Source organism: Salmo salar, chromosome ssa17 (assembly GCF_905237065.1).
Source record: "Salmo salar chromosome ssa17, Ssal_v3.1, whole genome shotgun sequence".
NCBI lineage: Eukaryota > Metazoa > Chordata > Actinopteri > Salmoniformes > Salmonidae > Salmo > Salmo salar.
In genome coordinates, this window is record NC_059458.1 from 66,551,874 (window position 1) to 66,563,437 (window position 11,564).

At 41.5% G+C, this 11,564-nt stretch overlaps 1 pseudogene; it reads right to left on the reverse strand.

The window, feature by feature from the left end:
* Nucleotides 1–195: 195 nt before the first annotated feature.
* LOC106591248 (4-galactosyl-N-acetylglucosaminide 3-alpha-L-fucosyltransferase 9-like) lies at nt 196–7,816 on the reverse strand (annotated as a pseudogene).
* Nucleotides 7,817–11,564: the final 3,748 nt, after the last annotated feature.

Sequence of the window (11,564 nt, forward strand, 5' to 3'; positions counted from 1 at the left end):
TTACGTTACAACTTCAATAGGGGAGGGGTTAGGGACGTCCCATGGATCATAGAGAGCAATAGCCGTGTGGAAAATTCATTTCACAACTTAACTTGTCACCTCCACTACTCAAAGGCACAATAAGGACACAACCAGTTGATTTTAAATGTTTTATTTATTTTTACATTTAACCTTTATTTAACTAGGCAAGTGAGTTAAGAACAAATTCTTATTTTTAATGGCGGCCTACCCCTGCCAAACCTGGACGAAGCTGGGCCAATTGTGCTCCGCCCTATAGGACTCCCAATCATTACCGGATGTGATACAGCCTGGATTCAAACCTGGAACTGTAGTGACGCCTCTTGCACTGAGATGCAGTGCTTTATCTCCTTTATGGGCGTTGGTGAATAAGGGCATATTGTGAACTGATCAACCAGGAGGAAATTATGTGGCTCCTGTAAGGCTGTCAACATTAATTTTGTGAACTTGATTTTCAAATTCACTACATATGTTAATGTTTTATTGTATTTATCCTATTTATTGCAAGTATTTTTTTCTCTCACATCCATTCCAATTCTAAACAATAGAGAACAGTATCATGATGTTAATGGTCAGCATTTTGCATTACATGATGTATGTAGACAGCATTATACATTACATGATGTATGTGGACAGCATTTTACATTACGTTAAGCATTTTACATTACGTTATGTATGTGGACAGCATTTTACATTACGTTATGTATGTGGACAGCATTTTACATTACATTATGTATGTGGACAGCATTTTACATTACATGAGCAGGTTGAGAGCTTGGTGTCCACATCACCAACGAACTATCATGGTACAAACACACCAAGACCGATGTGAAGAGGGCACGACAACGCCTATTCTCAAGACACTGAAAAGATTTGGCATGGGTCTTCAGATCCTCAAAGTTCTACAGCTGCACCATCGAGAGCATCCTGAACGGATGCATCACCGCCTGGTAAGGCAACTGATTGGCCTTCGACCATAAGGCACTACAAGAGGGTAGTGCGTACGGCCCGGTACATCACTGGGGCCAAGCTTCCTGCCATCCAGGACCTCTATACCAGGCATGTCAGAGGAAGGCCCTAAAAATTGCCAAAGACTCCAGCCACCCTAGTCATAGACTGTTCTCTCTGCTACCGCACGGCAAGCAGTGCCGGAGCACCAAGTCTAGGTCCAAAAGGCTTCTGAACAGCTTCTACCCCCAAGCCATAAGACTCCTGAACAGCTAATCTCCACTGGGATTCTCTTCCTCCAACCCTATTACGGGGGCTGAGTCACTGGCTTGCTTGAGCTCTCCCATCCTTCCTGTACTCAGGCTCCTGTGGTGGGAGAGATCTTTGTGGGCTATACTCGGCCTTGTCTCAGGGTAGTAAATTAGTGGTCTGTTGTTATCCCTATGTTGGTGTGGGGGTTGTGTTTTGGCAAAGTGGAAAGGGCCCAGTGTCTTCAGAAAGTATTCATACCCCTTGACTTATATTTCTTTTACAAAAGTGTTACAGCCTAAATTCAAAATTGAATAAATAGATTTTTTTCCCTGAAAATTAAATGCAGAAATCTCATTTACATAATGTTACGTTCCCCAGTTTCTGTGTTGTGGTTTTGTTTGTATGTGTGTGTTTCAGGATGGCTTCCTGAAATTCCCCCCAAGCAGCTGATTGGAGCTGACCCCGCCCTCTCGTCAGAGGATACAGCTGTATCCCATTACAGACTCCGTCTCCAGCTGTATAAGACAGTGTTCTGTTGCTCAGAAGAGAGATGATTAGTGTGTCGGTTGTATGTAGATAGATAGAGAGAGAATTTAATGCAATGCTCTGTCTTGGTTGTTGCTCAGAAACAGGTTTTGTTAAGTATTGTGTAGTCGCTGCTTCTGGGGTATGTGTGTGCCAATGGGATGCAGTGGTTTTGATTATTGAAATTGTTTACTTATGTTTGTGTTATTCTGTTTCATTTGTTCCCAGGGGGGAAGGCACCTAGGGAGTGCTTAGGCAAGAGTCCTGCGGGCATACATAACCTGTAGTATTTACTGTCTATACACACTAGGTAAGACCTGGGTGGACCACCCCCTGTATTTTGGTTAGCGCATCAGGTGGTGTTAAAAGGTTAGGTCGGTAGGCAGGTAAGGTAGGAGAGGTGGCTTCGACATTTACTTTCTTTGCTTTGGTTCCGTTCAACCGCTTTTCCCCAAATTTACCGTGTGAAGGAATAAATAAATTCCCAGTAAATGGTAAATTCTCTGCCTTTTTTCATCCTTACTCGCACTTACAATCCCATACCTCTTTCACTCCATGGGGAGTTGAGATGTAGCAGGGTGTTGCGTTCCCTCTTCTTAGAGGCATACGTAACACATAATTATTCACATCCCTGAGTCAATACTTTGTAGAAGCACTTTTGGCAGCGATTACAGCTGTGTGACTTTCTGGGTAGGTCTCTAAAGCCGTGTTCACATTGGCAGTTTGAAGTGACCCAAATCCTATTATTTGCATATCTGATTTGAATCTTATTTTTTTCTGCAGTCTGAACAGTCTTCGTCGGTGGTTTGAAGTCAGATACAAATTGGCCATGTGAGTTGTGATTTTTAGACTGTTATTCCACATATCTTTTTGCTTGTTAGCTACTCAGGTGACAGTTTGACAAGTTGGATCATCTCATCCTTTGAGGCTTTGTGTTCTCTACTATGATTTTAAACATTTAAATCAACTGGGAAACGTCCATGGCAGGCATTGTTGTCACTTTAGCTTGACACCTAACTTCTGAGTGAAAGGAAGCACCTCCACCAATCAGTCTACACTACTGCTCTCACACACACCCCCGTCATTACTATGACAACTGGCATAGCCTTATCAGCAATTGACTGCTGTCTGAACACACACATCTGATTTAGTAACTTGCTGTTTGGACAGTCAGTACTCCAAAACAGATTAGAGCATTAAGGCCTGCGTTGTGAACAAGGCTTAAGAGCTTTCCACACCTGGATTGTGCAACATTTGCCATTTATTATTTTAAACATTCTTCAAGTTCTGTCAAATTGGTTGTTGATCATTGCAAGACAACCATTTCCAGGGCTTGCCATAGATGTTCAAGTAGATTTAAGTCAAACCTCAGCAACATTCACTGTGTTCTTGGTAAGCAACTCCAATGGATATAGATTTGGCCTTGTGTTTTAAGTCAGTGATTCCCGACCCTGGTCCTTGAGTACCCCCAACAGAGTACCCCCAACACATTTTTATTGTAACCCTGGACAAGCACACCTGATTCAACTTATCAACTAATCATCGAGCCCTCAATGAGTTGAATGATGTGTGTTTGTCCAGGGCTCCAACGACAATGTGTACTGCTGGGGGTACTTGAGAACCAGGGTTGGGAAACAGATGGTCGTGCTGATGATACACTTTCTGCTGTTCTGTCTGCGGCTATGGAAGCCTGACCTGTTCACCGGTCGTGCTACCTTGTCCTAGACATCTATAACCAATATGATTTGTATTTGACCTTACTGGTCATCTATAAATGTTTGAATATCTTGAACGATCTGGCCTTAATGGCTATGTACTCTTATAATCTCCACCCTGCACAACCAGAGCCTGGTTCCTCTACGTTTCTTCCTAGGATCGAGCCTTTCTAGGGAGTTTTTCCTAGCCACCCTGCCTCTATATTGCTTGCTCTTTGGGGTTTTAGTGACAACTGCAGATGTAAAAAAGGGCATTATAATACATTCTATTGATTGAACTGCACAGGTTGGTGCTTATGGGTCCTTTTACATGGAAATATCCCACTACAAATGAGTCACTTAGCCCCAAAACCATTTATTTACATTATGAGTAGTTCTGTATCCTTTATTTCTTCTAATGTGATCACATGAGCGACAGGCGTGCAAATACCCTTGTTGAACTTTAAAGTTCTTTCGCCAGGTGAAGTACCCCATGTATTCTTCCTCATTCTGGTCGAGAAAGAGAAGCTTCTTTGCCAGCTCCTCTGTAGAGGAGAAGTCATCCACATGGATGAAAGAGTCCCTTGGGATAAATTGCTCGTAGTTGTCCCTGGATGGACCTAGAACAACGGGCACTGCTCCCAACTTCATAGCGTTGAACAGCTTCTCTGTAGCATAGTCTTTGTAGATGGAGTTTTCAAACGCCAGGTAGAATTTACAGCTCGACAGCGTCTTTGAGTAGTCTTCATTTTCTAGGTATCTACTAAAATGTCTCCCATAGGCCTCTACTTTGACATGCCCACTGAGCTCATTGAACACCTGTACCCTCTTGTAGTTTGGGTTCCAGTTGCTCACTACCCAGCAGACTAATTTGTCCTTCTTGGGTAGCTGAAAGATTTTATCTTCACTGGTTACCTTGACAAGCGACCCATATGGAATCTTGATATCAGAATCCAGTCGATAACTCAAAGTCAAATTGAACAAGTGGTCAACACCAGGGATCCTGTTTGTGTTAGCCGGTGATTCTGCATTCCACCACACCCATTTCTGTAACCATGGATGTTGTTCTTGAGGCATGTTCTTCAGGTCTCCATGGATGTCTCCATGGTGGAAGATAACACTGTGCGCCTTGCTGTAAAGGGTTTTATCCACTGTTAGGTGACAGCCTTTGATGTTGAAGTAGGCACAAGAGTCTGTCAAAGTCCTGACTAAATGGCCACATCCAGATCAAAATGATAGTGTCCCTGTCATCATCGGCCTGAATGGCTGTCTGGGCATGGTGTGCCTGTGTGGTTCCCTGCCATACTTACTTGAGGGCAAGGAGAACAACCAGCCTTCCACTCGTGGGATGCCTGGTCAGTAGGGCATGAAAGGAACTTGATCTGGGGTTTGTAGTAAATTTAAGAATATTCCCATGAATCACGCCTTAAAAAAACAGCCAATCAGAACAGGCCGTAGAACCCCCTGGGAAGCCGGAGTGGACATACCTTGACCCTTTGAAAGAGAAAAGAGACCAATCAAAACCACTCTAGAATATCAACAACAACTACAAAAGTATTTATGGATGTGAAATACGTTATAATAATGGTAGTGACTGGTTATAGCTGAAAAAGTAGTTAGTTGGATCTCTCTGTACTTTGCTCTGTTCATCTTTCCCTCGATCCTGACTAGTCTCCCAGTCCCTGCCGCTGAAAAAACATCCCCACAGCATGATGCTGCCTCCACCATGCTTCACTGTAGGGATGGTGCCATGTTTTCTCCAGACTTGACATTCAGGGAAAAAAAAGAGTTCAATCTTGTTTTCATCAGATCAGAGAATCTTGTTTCCCATGGCCTGAGAGTCTTTCGGTACCTTTTGGCAAACTCCAAGCGGGCTGTCATGTGAATTTTACTGAGTGGCTTCCATCTGGCCACTACCATAATGGCCTTTTTGGTGGAGTGCTGCAGAGATGGTTGTCCTTCTGGAAGGTTCTCCCATCTCCACAGAGGAACTATAGAGCTCTGTCAGAGTGACCATCAGGTTATTGGTCACCTCCCTAACCAAGGCCCTTCTCCCCCGATTGTTCAGTTTGGCCGGGCGGCCAGCTCCAGGAAAAGTCTTGATGGTTTCAAACATATTCAATTCAAGAATGATGGAGGCCACTGTGTTTTTGGGGACCTTCAATGCAGCAGAAATGTTTTGGTACCCTTCCCCAGATCTGTGCCTCGACACAATCCTGTCTCCGAGCTCTACGGACAATTCCTTCAACCTCACGGCTTGGTTTTTGCTCTGACATGCACTGTCAACTGTGGGACATTATATAGACAGATGTGTACCTTTCCAAATCATGTCCAATCAATTGAATTTACCAAAGGTGAACTCCAATGAAGTTGTAGTGTAATGTGTACGCTGGGAGTCGGGAAGCAAGTACAGGGAGTGCAAATGTAATATTAAATAGAACATAACACGAAAGCGTACAGACATGAAACAGATTCAATAACTCCTGAGGAAAGAACCAAAGGGAGTGACAGATATAGAGGAGTTAGTCAGGAAGGCGATGGAGTCCAGGCGAGTCTCATGAGGCGCAGGTGCGTGAATCGATGGTGACAGGTGTGCGTAATAATGAGTAAACTGGTGACAACGAGCGCCAGAGGAGCAGGAGTAGATGTGACAGTACCCCTTCCCTGACGCACGGCCCCAGCCGCAGGACGCCGACCAGAGGGACGATCCTGAGGACCAAGAGTGGATCGATTTTCCAGTTTTTCTTTTTCACAAATATTTTATAATATCACCCCTCTTTTGGAACAAAGTATACTTGTGCTACCCTGTGAATACGCCAAGTGCATGTTCAGCAATATGTCTCAAGCAATGACCAACAATGCCTTGGACAAGACCAAACCATACAACCATGTTATCACATAAAACTCATATCATAGTCTAAAATTCTGCCAATCATTAACTAGGACTCATGCCTCATTAACTTCCTATTCCTTAGCCTTGTCACAAAAATATCTCTGGTCACTTATTAAACTATATCATAAAATGGCAAAGTCATCTTTAATCAAAGAATACTAAAATAAAATAAGAAATTAACATAACAAATAGTACAAGATTCCATATGATATTTATGATTACTCACAATGCTCTTATTTAGAGTAACAGTTATACATAAACAGTCAAAACATTGTCATTACTTCTATTATAATGAATAGTTCCTCCTCCAAGCCAAGTTATCAAACTTACCTTGGTATCTAATATAATATAATATTGCTATATTGTATTTACTTCGCCACCATGGCCTATTTATTGCCTTTACCTCCCTATCTCACCTCATTTGCTCACATTGTATATAGACTTATTTTTCTACTGTATTTTTGACTGGATGTTTGTTTTACTCCATGTGTAACTCTGTGTTGTTGTATGTGTCGAACTGCTTTTCTTTATCTTAGCCAGGTCGCAGTTGTAAATGAGAACTTGATCTCAACTTGCCTACCTGGTTAAATAAAGGTGAAATCATTATTATTCTTTTTTTAATCCACAATGTCAGGAGAAGATGAAGTATTGTATCACACTGTCTACATATACCATCCAGGTGTAGAGATCACTGAGTGACTGAGTGACGCCTCAAAACGCCTTGTGCCGAGCTACTCTCGGAGACGGCAGGTCAGGTAAAAAGGTGTGGCTGCTATTTATGTTTCCTCTTCACCTGGTTGTCTGATGCAGGCAGGAAGTTTATCAAAGTATGATTGTACTTTTATCATAGTTATTTAGACCTAACTCCACATTCAAAAAGTGAACTTGGAGCATAGTTTATTCTCTCTAATGATGTCTAATAATTTTTTATTATCGTTGAAAGCTGTCAGAGACAATGTATATAATACAAGAGGTAGCAGTTAAATGGTTGGTCCACACCCCCTAAACAATGAGTAGCCTACAGTACATAGTGTTTGCATCACCACCATCAACGGGTTATTTTACCTGACAAATAGAGCCCTCAACAGTTTTGTGCCAGCATCAATACAACTTTAACTTCTTTGGTCTTGAAAAGTATCTTTCATATACTGTGTGAATTCTGCTATTATTTGTTGTACTGTAAATTATTACTCCTGTTGTATTCCAAGTTCATCGTTTTGAGTTGTATATCATTTCTATGCCAGTTGTATGGACATATCGAAGTAACTTTTTAGTTCACTTTCCATTTGAAAAACAACCTATGCTAATTTTACGTTGGATAGTGAACCTGCCAAAAGCTAGACACACCATCAACTCCATGGTCATACCCCTATGGTTAACATCGGTTTGATGAGATCTTGACCTGATAGAACAAGAATAAGAAAAGTATTTTTATTTTTTTATTTCCAAGTGACCTTACCTGTTTCAATTTGTCTGACTCATCCATGGCTATGCCCACTAAGAGAACCTGATTTTAGAAGATCAAAAATACAAAACAATAAATGATAAGAATGAAGCATTTTAAATAACTTTGGATTTAAAAAAAATGTAATTGTGAGATGATGTGTAACAAAAGAGCATTCCCACTGAGCACACTGGTTCAATCAACATTGTTTTCATGTCATTTCAATGATGTTGGTTCAACGTTGAATTGATGTCTGTGCTCAGTGGATTAGTCTCTTATTCTCTAAACTAGTTCCACCAAGTATGTTAAAAAACCAACACTGAAACTGAACATAACAACAACACCACCTCTACTGTAATTTACTATATTTGAAAACCAATATTGAATATAATTTGTCTATCACCATAATGAAATTAATAATTTTCTCTACCTTAAAAAAAGCTTGAGTTCTTCAAATGACATGACAATGAGTGAGTGTTGAGGGAATGCGTGTGTGACATTTGTTCGATAAGCAGTAGGTCAGAAAATGTCTCTCCCACTTTTTGGTAACATTCTGCTTCTGGTTTAGTCTAGTAGAGCTATGTAAGTTTGTGGGCTAGACTAGTCTAGCAATGCTGCTACAGGAACTACATAGATGTGGTCAGGTGAATCATGTCTCATCACTGAAAGCAACATTATTTGTGGACTTGTATTCAATTGCATTTCAAAGGAATGAACAGGTACACTTTATTTCAACTAAAGCTTCTCAAAATAATACATACAATATCATTATCAAAGAATAATTATTTAATCAATCTGCCAGCCTTTTATACAACAAATGCCAAGCCTATAGGAAGCCTGTGTGGAGTTTCCATCGTCTTGTGGTTGTGGCCCTGCTTCCTGTCAGAATTTATCTGTCTGCGTTCAGTATATGTCTGTGGTCTGATGTGTTGCAATTTCTTCTCACAGAACAAAAAAGGCTCATAGCCAGTTTTAGATATTCTTTAGCCTATAGCTGTGGTCTGACCTGGATAATGATCTACAGTGCATTCTGAAAGTATTCAGACCCCTTGACTTTTCCCAAAAAAATGTAACGTTACCGCCTTATTCTAAAATTGATTAAATTGTTTGTTACAAAAATATAAATGCATCATGTAAAGTGTTGGTCACATGTTTCATGAGCTGAAATAAAAGATCCCAAAAAGTTTGCTGATGTCAACGTTGTGAACAGAGTGTCCCATGGTGGCGGTGAGGTTATGTTGTGGGCAGACATAAGCTACAGACAACAAACACAGTTGAATTTCATCAATGGCAATTTGAATGCACAGAGATACCGGGACAAGATCCTGAGGCCCATTGTCATGCCATTCATCCACCGTTATCACCTCATGTTTCAGCATGACAATGCAAGGCATCATGTTGCAAGGATCTGTACACAATTCCTGGAAACTGAATATGTCTCAGTACTTCTATGACCTACATACTCAGACATGTCACCCATTGAGCATGTTTGGGATGCTCTGGATCGACGTGTTCCAGTTCTCGCCAATATCCAGAAACTTCGCAAAGCCATTGAAGGAGTGGAACAACATTCCACAGGCCACAATCAACAGCCTGATCAACTCTTTGCGAAGTCGATGTGTCGTGCTGCATGAGGCCACACCAGTGGTCACACCAGATACTGATTGGTTTTCTGATCCACGCCCCTACCATTTTTTTTTAAGGTATCTGTATTCCCAGTCATATGAAATCCATAGATTAGGGCCTTTTTCAAATTGACTGATTTCCTTATATGCACTGTAACTCAGTAAAATGTACATGTTTTTACAAGCATTCTACAATACTCAAGGCACATTCATTCCAGACCTTAGTTTTTAATAATCAGACAGTATTCAGTACATGACATACAGTGGGGGAAAAAAGTATTTGATCCCCTGCTGATTTTGTATGTTTGCCCACTTACAAAGAAATGATCAGTCTATAATTTTAATAGTAGGTTTATTTCAACAGTGAGCGACAGTATAACAACAAAGAAATCCAGAAAAACGCATGTCAAAAATGTTATAATAAGATTTGCATTTAAATGAGGGAAATACGTATTTGACCCCTCTCTAAAACATGACTTAGTACTTGGTGGCAAAACCCTTGTTGGCAATCACAGAGCTCAGACGTTTCTTGTAGTTGGCCACCAGGTTTGCACACATCTCAGGAGGGATTTTGTCCCACTCCTCTTTGCAGATCTTCTCCAAGTCATTAAGGTTTCGAGGCTGACATTTGGCAACTCGAACCTTCAGCTCCCCTCCACAGATTTTCTATGGGATTAAGGTCTGGAGACTGGCCTGACCTTAATGTGCCACTCCTTTGTTGCCTTGGCCGTGTGTTTTGGGTCATTGTCAAGCTGGAATACCCATCCACGACCCATTTTCAATGCCTGAGGGAAGGAGGTTCTCACCCAAGATTTGACGGTACATGGCCCCGTCAAATGATGCTGTGAAGTTGTCCTGTCCCCTTAGCAGAAAAACACCCCCAAAGCATAATGTTTCCACCTCCATGTTTGACGGTAGAGATGGTGTTCTTGGGGTCATAGGCAGCATTCCTCCTCCTCCAAACACGGTGAGTTGAGTTGATGTCAAAGAGCTCCATATTGGTCTCATCTGACCACAACACTTTCACCAGTTGTCCTCTGAGTCATTCAGATGTTCATTGGCAAACTTCAGACGGGCATGTATATGTATTCTTGAGCAGGGGGACCTTGCGGGCGGTGCAGGATTTCAGTCCTTCACGGCGTAGTGTGTTACCAATTGTTTTCTTGGTGACTATGGTCCCAGCTGCCTTGAGATCATTGACAAGATCCTCCCGTGTAGTTCTGGGCTGATTCCTCACCGTTCTCATGATCATTGCAACTCCACGAGGTGAGATCTTGCATGGAGCCCCAGGCCGAGAGATATTGACAGTTCTTTTGTGTTTCTTCCATTTGCGAATAATCGCACCAAATGTTGTCACCTTCTCACCAAGCTGCTTGGCGATGGTCTTGTAGCCCATTCCAGCCTTGTGTAGGTCTACAATCTTGTCCCTGGAGAGCTCTTTGGTCTTGGTCATGTTGGAGAGTTTGGAATCTGATTGATTGATTGCTTCTGTGGACAGGTGTCTTTTTTTACAGGTAACAAGCTGCGGTTAGGAGCACTCCCTTTAAGAGTGTGCTCCTAATCTCAGCTCGTTACCTGTATAAAAGACACCTGGGAGCCAGAAATATTTCTGATTGAGAGGGGGTCAAATACTTATTTCCCTCATTAAAATGCAAATCAATTTATAACATTTCTGACATGCGTTTTTCTGGATATTTTTGTTGTTATTCTGTCACTCACTGTTGAAATAAACCTACCATTAAAATTATAGACTGATCCTTTCTTTGTCAGTGGGCAAACGTACAAAATCAGCAGGGGATCAAATACTTTTTTCCCCCCACTGTATCTTGAAGGTCTTACAACTCTTTTCACTGTGTCGAGAGAGTCAGTGTGGAAAATTCCTCACAGCTGTACTTTTCCCTTCCCCCTTTCAAAGGATACTCAAAGGCACAGTAAGTACACAACCAATTTATCTTTCTGTCTGTGCTGTAAGGTTGTATGGTTTCCTTTTGTTTTGTGCTGGTAGGTAACATTGCAAAAACAAATATATGCAAAGGGATTGCTCTGTTTGGGCAGTGGAGTAAAGGAGTGCATATTCTGAACTGATCAAGCAGGTGTAAATTATGTGGCTGCTGTGAGGTGGTCAACATTAATAAAAATGTAAATATCCACAAAAATCTTGAACA